This window comes from Artemia sp. Qi Xiang Cuo, chromosome 21, assembly GCF_049724085.1.
Source record: "Artemia sp. Qi Xiang Cuo chromosome 21, ASM4972408v1, whole genome shotgun sequence".
In the NCBI taxonomy this organism is placed as follows: domain Eukaryota; kingdom Metazoa; phylum Arthropoda; class Branchiopoda; order Anostraca; family Artemiidae; genus Artemia; species Artemia sp. Qi Xiang Cuo.
In genome coordinates, this window is record NC_142814.1 from 44,717,414 (window position 1) to 44,726,351 (window position 8,938).

Sequence of the window (8,938 nt, forward strand, 5' to 3'; positions counted from 1 at the left end):
CACACGTGATTGATTTCAAGATAGTAAATGTGTTTTTGAGGAGGACACTCCTTCAAAACCCTCTGTGAAATGGTTTTAAGTTATGCCTCGGAGGCAAGTATTGTTTCTATAAAAGGTGTTGTCGTAGAAATTTCGAAAAAGGCTCATTCGATTGGAAATTCAAAGGGCTAGTGCCCTTTTTAATAGTCGAAAGGGATTGGAGGGTAAGGTAACTAGCCCCCCTCCACGTCCATCACTCCCCCAAACACATCCACTCAAAATTTTTATATAGCAATTTTGTTCAGCGTAGTTAATTTCAAGATAGAAAATGTGTTTTTGAGGAGGACACTCCCCCAAAACCCTCAGGGCAAGGGTTTTAAATTATGCTCTGGGGGCATATAAGGTTTTTATAGAAGGTGTTGTCGCAGAAACTTCACAAAACGCTCATTCGATTGGAAATTCAAAGGGCTAGTATCCTTTTTAATAGTCGAAAGGGATTGGAGGACAACTAGCCCCACCCCCCTACGCCCATCTTTCCCCCTCACACATCCAATCAAAATTGTGAGATAGCCATTTTGTTCAACGTACTTAATTTCCAGATAAAAAATAGGATTTTAAGGAGGACACTCTCTAGCAACACTCAGGGCAAGTCTTTTAAGCTATGCCCTGGGGCTATATAAGGTTTTTAATAGAAGGCATTGTTGTAGAATCTTCAACAAAGACTCATTCTATTGCAAATTAAAAGTGCTAGTGCCCAATTTAATAATAGAAAGTGATTGGAGGGCAAATAGCCCCCCACCCACACCCATAGTTCCCCCAAACACATCCAATCAAAATTTTGAGATAGGGATTTTGTCAGTGTAGCTGATTTCCAGATAGAAAATATCTTTTTGAGGAGGACACTCCCCACAACCCTCGGGGCAAGGGTTTTAAGCTATGCCCTGGGGGCATATAAGATTTTTATAGAAGGCGTTGTCGTAGAAACTTCAAAGCAGGCTCATTCGATTGGAAATTCAAAGGGTGCTTGCCCTTTTTGATAGTCGAAATTGATTGGAGGGCAACTAGCCCCCCCACGAACATCATTCCCCCAAACACATCCAATCAAAATTTTGAGATAGGCATTTTGTCAGCGCAGCTGATTTCCAGATAGGAAATATCTTTTTGAGGAGGACACTCCCCACAACCCTCGGGACAAGGGTTTTAAGCTATGCCCTGGGGGCATATAAGGTTTTTATAGAAGGCGTTGTCGTAGAAACTTCAAAGCAGGCTCATTTGATTGAAAATTCAAAGGGCCTCTCATTCCTCCAAACACACCCCATCAAAATTTTGAGATAGCCATTTTGTTCAGCGTATTTGATTTCCAGATAGAAAATATGTTTTGAGGAGGCACTCCCCCACAACCCTCGGGGCAAGAGCTTTAAGTTATGCCCTGGGGGTATATAAGGTCTTATAGAGGGCGTTGTCGTAGAAACTTCAAAACAGCCTTATTTAATTGGAAATTCAAGGGGATAGTGCCCTTTTTAATAGTCGAAAGTGATTGGAGGGCAACTAGCCCCCCACGCCCTTCATTCCACCCATCATATCCAATCAAAATTTTGAGATAGCCATTTTGTTCAGCGTAGTGGATTTCCAGATAGAAAATATGTTTTTGTGGAGGACACTCCCCCACAACCGTCAGAGAAAGGGTTTTAAGTTATGCCCTGGGGGCATATAAGGTTTTTAAAGAAGGCGTTGTCTTATAAACTTCAAAACAAGCTCATTTGATTGGAAATTTAAAGATCTAGTGCCCTTTTTAATAGTCGAAAGTGATTGGAGGGCAACTAGCCCCCCTCCCATTTCCATCATTCCCCCAAACACAATCAATCAAAATTTTGAGATAGGCATTTTGTCAGCGTAGCTGATTTCCAGATAGAAAATATCTTTTTGAGGAGGACACTCCCCAAAACCCTGGGGGCAAGGGTTTTAAGTTATGCCCTGGGGGTATATATGGTTTTTATAGAAGGCGTTGTCGTAGAAACTTCAAAGCAGGCTCATTCGATTGGAAATTCAAAGGGCGTTTGCCCTTTTTGATAGTCGAAATTGACTGGAGGATTGGAGAACGATGTGGGCACAATGTGTTTTTTTTTTCTCCATACCTGGGCACTTCGTATCGAAGGAGTTGTCGTAGAAACTTCGAAAAAGGCTCATTCGATTGGAAATACAAAGGGCTCGTGCCCTTTTTAATAGTCAAAAGTGATTGGAGGGCAACTAGCCCCCCCCCCTCCACGCCCATCATTCCCCCAAATACATACACTCAAAATTTTGAGATAGCCATTTTGTTCAGCGTATTTAATTTCCAGATAGAAAATATGTTTTAAGGAGGACACTCCCCCACCACCCTCAGGGCAAGGGTTTTAAGTTATGCCCTGGGGGGATATAAGGTTTTTATAGAAGGCGTTGTCTTAGAAACTTCAAAACAGCCTCATTCGATTGCAAATTTAAAGGGCTAGTACCCTTTTTAATAGTCGAAAGTGATTGGAGGGCAACCAGCCCCCCACGCCCATCATTCCCCCAAACACATCCAATCAAAATTTTGAGAGAGCCATTTTGATCTCTGGGGGAGGACACTCCCCCACAACCCTCGGGGCAAGGGTTTTAAGTTATGCCCAGAGGGCATATAAGATCAATGTTGACACAATGTACAGTTGTTTTTTTTTTATTTAAATCAGGACACTTCGTATGGCAGGGGTCGTCGTAGAGACTTAAAAAAGGGCTCATTAGATTAGAAATCAAGAGTTCTAGAGCCCATTTTAATTGTCGAAAGTTATTGAAGGGCAACTAGCCCCCCCCCTTCACGCCAATCATTCCCCCAAACACGTCCAATCGAAATTTTGAGATAGCCATTTATTTCAGCTTAGTTGATTTCCAGATAGACAATGTGTTTTTGAGGAGGACACTCCCCCACAACCCTCAGGGCAAGGGTTTTAATTTATGCCCTGGGGGCATATAAGGTTTTTATAGAAGGTGTTGTCGTAGAAACTTCAAAAAAGACTCTTTCGATTGGGAGTTAAATGGGTTTGTGCCCTTTTTAATAGTTGAAATGGATTGGAGAGCAACTAGCCCCCCCCCCCACGCCCATAATTCCCCCAAACACATCCAATCAAAATTTTGAGATACCCATTTTGTTCAGCGTAGTTGATTTCCATATAGAAAATATGTTTTTGGGGAGGAAACTCCCCCATAACCCTCAGGGTAAGGGTTTTAAGTTATGCCCTGGGGGTATATAAGTTTTTTATAGAAGGCGTTGTCGTAGAAACTTCACAACAGGCTAATTCAATTAGAAATTCAAAGGGCTAGTGCACTTTTTAATAGTCGAAAGTGATTGGAGGGCAACTAGCCCCCCACGCTCCTCATTCCCCCACACACATCCAATCAAAATTTTGAGAGAGCCATTTTGCTCTCTGGGGGAGGACACTCCCCCACAACCCTCGGGGCAAGGGTTTTAAGTTATGCCCAGAGGGCATATAAGATCAATGTTGACACAATGTACAGTTGTTTTTTTTCTTTAAAGCAGGACACTTCGTATGGAAGGGGTCGTCGTAGAGACTTCAAAAAGGGCTCATTCGATTGGAAATCAAGAGTTCTAGAGCCCTTTTAAATTGTCGAAAGTTATTGAAGGGCAACTAGCCCCCCCCCCTTCACGCCAATCATTCCCCCAAACACGTCCAATCGAAATTTTGAGATAGCCATTTATTTCAGCTTAGTTGATTTCCAGATAGACAATGTGTTTTTGAGGAGGACACTCCCCCACAACCCTCAGGGCAAGGGTTTTAAGTTATGCCCTGGGGGCATATAAGGTTTTTTATAGAAGGCGTTGTCGTAGAAACTTCAAAACAGGCTCATTCGATTGGAAATTCAAAGGGCTAGTGCCCTTTTTTATAGTTGAAAGTGATTGGGGGGCAGCTAGCCCCCCCCCCACGCCCATCATTCTCCCAAACACATCCAATCAAAATTGTGAGATAGCCATTTTGTTCAGCGTAGTTCATTTCCAGATAGAAAATATGTTTTTGGGGAGGAAACTCCCCCATAACCCTCAGGGTAAGGGTTTTAACTTATGCCCTGGGGGTATATAAGGTTTTTATTGAAGGTGTTGTCGTAGAAACTTCAAAACAGGCTAATTCGATTAGAAATTCAAAGGGCTAGTGCCCTTTTTAATAGTCGAAAGTGATTTGAGGGCAACTAGCCCCCCCCCCCGCCCATTATTTCCCAAACACATCCAATCAAAATTTTTAGATAGCCATTTTGTTCAGCGTAATTGATTTCAAGATAGTAAATGTATTTTTGAGGAGGAAACCCCCTCACAACCTTTAGGGAAATCATTTTAAGTTGTGCCCTAGAGCATATAAGGTTTTTATAGAAGGTGTTGTCGTAGAAACTTCAAAAACTGCTCATTCGATTGGAAGTTCAAAGGGCTAGTGTCCTTTTTAATAGTCGAAAGTGATTGGAGGGTCAACTAGCCCCCCCCCTCCACGCCCATCATTCCCCCAAACACATCCAATCAAAATTTTGAAATAGGCATTTTGTTACGCGTATTTATTTCAAGATAGAAAATGTGTTTTTGAGGTGGAGACTCCCCCAAACCCCTCAGAGCAAAGGTTTTAATTTATGCCCAGGGGGCGTATGAGGTTTTTAGAGAAGGCGTTGTCTTAGAGATTTTAAAACAGCCTCGTTCGATTGGATATTCAAAAGGCTAGTGCCCTTTTTAATAGTCGAAAGGGATTGAAGAGCAACTAGCCCCCCCACGCCCATGTTTCCCCCAAACACATCCAATCAAAATTGTGAGATAGCCGTTTTGTTCAACGTAGTTGATTACCAGATAGAAAATCGGTTTTTGAGGAGAACACTCCCCCAAAACCCTTAGGGTAAGGGTTTTAAGTTAAGCCCTGGGGGTATATAAGGTTTTATAGAAGACGTTGTCGTAGAAACTTCAAAAAAGGTTCATTCGATTGGAAATTCAATGGCTAGAGCCCTTTTAATGGTCGAAAGTGATTGGAGGGCAACTAGCCCCCCCCCCCACACGCCCATAATTCCCCCAAACTCATCCAAACAAAATTTGGAGATAGGCATTTTGTCAGCGTAGCTGATTTCCAGATAGAAAATATCTTTTTAAGAAGGAGACTCCCCACAACCCTCGGGGCAAGGGTTTTAAGTTATGCCCTGGGGGCATATAAGGTTTTTATAGAAGGCGTTGTCGTAGAAACTTCAAAGCAGGCTCATTCGATTGGAAATTCAAAGGGCGTTAGCCCTTTTTGATAGTCGAAATTGATTGGAGGATTGGAGAACGATGTGGGCACAATGTGTTTTTTTTCTCCATATCTGGGCTTTTCGTATCGAAGGAGTTGTCCAAGAAACTTCAAAAGGGACTCATTCGATTGGAAATTGGAGTGGCTAGTGCCCTTTTTAATAGTCGAAAGTGATTGGAGGGCAACTAGCCCCCCCCCCCACGCTCATCATTCCCCCAAACACACCCAATTAAAATTTTGAGATAGCCATTTTGTTCAGCGTATTTGATTTCCAGATAGAAAATATGTTTTGAGGAGGACACTCCCCCACAACCCTCAGGACAAGGGTTTTATGTTATGCCCTGGGGGCATATAAGGTTTTTATAGAAGGCGTTGTCATAGATACTTCAAAAAAGCCTCATTCGATTGGAAATTCAAGGGGCTAGTACCCTTTTTAAGAGTCGAAAGTGATTGGAGGGCAACTAGCCCCCCACGCCCATCATTCCCCCAAACACATCAAATCAAAATTTTTAGGTAGCCATTTTGTTCAGCGTAGTTGATTTCCAGATAGAAAATATGTTTTTGAGGAGGACACTTCCCCACAACCCTCAGGGCAAGGGTTTTAAGTTATGCCCTGGGGCATATAAGGTTTTTATAGAAGGCGTTGTCATGGAAACTTCAAAAAATGTTCATTCGATTGGAAATTCAAAGAGCTAGTGCCCTTTTTAATATTCGAAAGTGATTGGAGGGCCACTAGCCCCCCCCCCCGCCCCATTTCCATCATTTCCCACAAACACATCCGATCAAAATTTTGAGATAGCCATTATGTTCAGCAAAGTTGATTTCCTGATAGAAAATATGTTTTTAGGAGGACAATCCCCCACAGCCCTCAGAGCAAGGGGTTTAAGTTATGCCTTGGGGGCATATAAGGTTTTCAAAGAAGGCATTGTCGTAGAAACTCCAAAAAAGGTTCATTCAACTGGAAAATCAAAGCGCTAGTGCCCTTTTAACAGTCGAAAGTGATTGGAGGGCAACTAACCCCCCTCTCACGCCCACCTTTTCCCTAAATACATCCAATAAAAATTTTAGATAGCCATTTTATTCAACGTAGTTGAAAGTTCTGGAAATTAGGTGTTTGAGGATGACAACCCCTCCCCCCACAGCCCTTAAGGCAAGGGTTGTAAGTTATGCCCTGGGGGTATTTAAAGTTTTTATTGAAAGTGTTGTCGTAGAAACTTCAAAAGGGCTCATTCAATTGGAAATTGAAAGGGCTAGTGCCTTTTTTAATAGTTGAAAATGATTGGATAGTGACTAACGCTTCGCTCACTCTGACCATTTTCCGAAACACGTCGAATTATGAATACATATGGAAATGTGTTTCTAGGTTGTTATGTTACCGTTTACAAAATTTATTGCGAAATAAAGGAGAAAAAAGGTACTTTTAGTTCAAAGTAACCTCGTTTAATGCCCTTTTAATAGTCGAAAGTGATTGGAGGGCAACTAGTCCCCCTCCAACGCCCACCCTCCCATTTGCCCATTATGTTTAAAAAATAAATGTTGCTTTAAGATTAAATCAAAATGCACTGTCTTAATGCTAATTACCAATAAGGCATCTCAGTCATCCCAAGAACGTCTGAGGGCATTATATTCAAACTTTCGGGGCTACTTCTGCTCTTAAAATTTAACCAATTCAAAATAGCGTAAGTGTTTCCAAGCTATCAAATAAAGTAAACAGATTTTTTTGCGAATGGTATCAAGTTTTCTATTTGAGGTCAACTAGAGGAGGTATGAAACTAAATTAAACACTACTATTTGTGTCCAGATTTTTTAAAAGGGTGTATGTTATTAAAAATTGCTGAAAATTTTTCCCCAGCATACAAATAGCAAGCCAAACTATAAAGTCCTAAAAAAACCAAAGGATTTAAAGTATTATTATCTTTTTACCTGAAAAGCCAATGTCAATATAAAACGAACAGAAATTAATTAAAAAAAACTTTTTCCACAAAATAAGTTTTTCAGAGAAAACTAAAGAACTCCATTAAACCAAAAATGACCAAAAACAGAATCAAATAATCTACCAAGCGTGAAACTAATACAAATCAGCATCGATAAATAAATGAAACCCAAAACGAACAGTAATTACAATAAATAACCGAGTCAAATTCAAAACGAGCAAAAAATAACTTTAACAGTTTGCACTTTACTGAAAAAATATAAATGTTTTTACTTTCATAACTTTAACAAATCAAATAATATCAACAATTTGATTACTAAATATACAATTCAAATATGCCTTGGGAAGGGCATAGGGGTTTCAAGCCTTACTCTTGTTAATTTCTACTCGTTTTGAGTTTGACTCGGTTATTTATTGTAATTACTGTTCGTTTTGGGTTTCATTTATTTATTGATGCTGATTTGTGGTAGTTTCACGCCTGGTAGATTATTTGATTTTATTTTTGCTCATTTTTAGTTTAATGGAGTTCTTTACTTCTCTTTGAAAAACTTATTTTGTGGAAAAAGTTTTTTTAATGAATCATCCTTAAACAAGCGCCCTTTAAGATATTTCTGTCACTCTATAGTGCACATATTACTGACTTAGTGTATAGATATTCCTGAGAGTTAAGGGTTATCTCAAAGAGAAATTCTTCCTACCCCTTCCCCTATATTATCTGGTGGCTAACTGAAAGTTTAAAAAATAATTGCATAAAGATGTGCTTTTTGAGGCTTTTTCAGCAAATTCCGGGAAAAAAAGTCCCACGTAGACCAGATATCCGGTATGAATTAAAAAACAATCAGAAATTAAATAAAAATCAATTGTGTTTTTGAATGAGAGTATGCTAAGGAGAATTTTTCAGGCGGAATCATGAGCAAGATTTCGTCTGGGGGAATTTGCAGTGAAAATGGAATTCTCCTGGGATAATTTCCCGGGAAGAAGAGTATTTTACGTAGGAGAACTTTCCATTGAGGAGTTTTTCTTGGGGGAGGGGTATTTCCATTGAGGGGAAAGGGCGGTTTTCCCGGTATTATTTAAAAAATGAACAGAAATTAAGTGAAAAAAAAAACAGTTATTTCAACTGAAAGCAAGGATCAACGTAAAAACTTAAAACGAACACAAATTATTCATATATGAGGGGGATGCCTCGTTCTCAACAATCTGCTCTTTATGCTAAAGTTAGACCTTTTTTCCCAATTCTTAAAGAACGCTTCACAAACACAAGGAACATTTAATCAGAATAAGGAAGTATTTTAAAAGTATTTAAAAACTTTACCGTGAAGATAGGGGTATTGAGCAGGAAGCAGCCCCCCTTATATGTCGAATAATTTCTATTCGTTTTAATCTTTAATGCTGCTCCTTACTTCAGCTGAAGAAACTTGCTTCTTTTTTTTTCATTTAATAACCAGTAAAGATGATGAGGGAAAAAAAAAACTAATAGCAGTTTCTCTGTTACTTAAATTTGAAAGTTTTGTCACGTAATTAGTTCTTAATTTGAAATTTTTGAAACATATGATGGTGAAGAAAAGAAAAAATTACAGGAAATGATTCTAGACGATGTCAGATGCCCACATATTAGTTCTCTTTAGTGCATTTTTTCTTCGCCATCATCAGTGACCACGAAATTGGCTGTGAGAATTTGTTCTAGACGTTTACTTCCCTCCCCCCGCGGAAAGTATGCTCCCTCCCCGCGCAATATACCCTC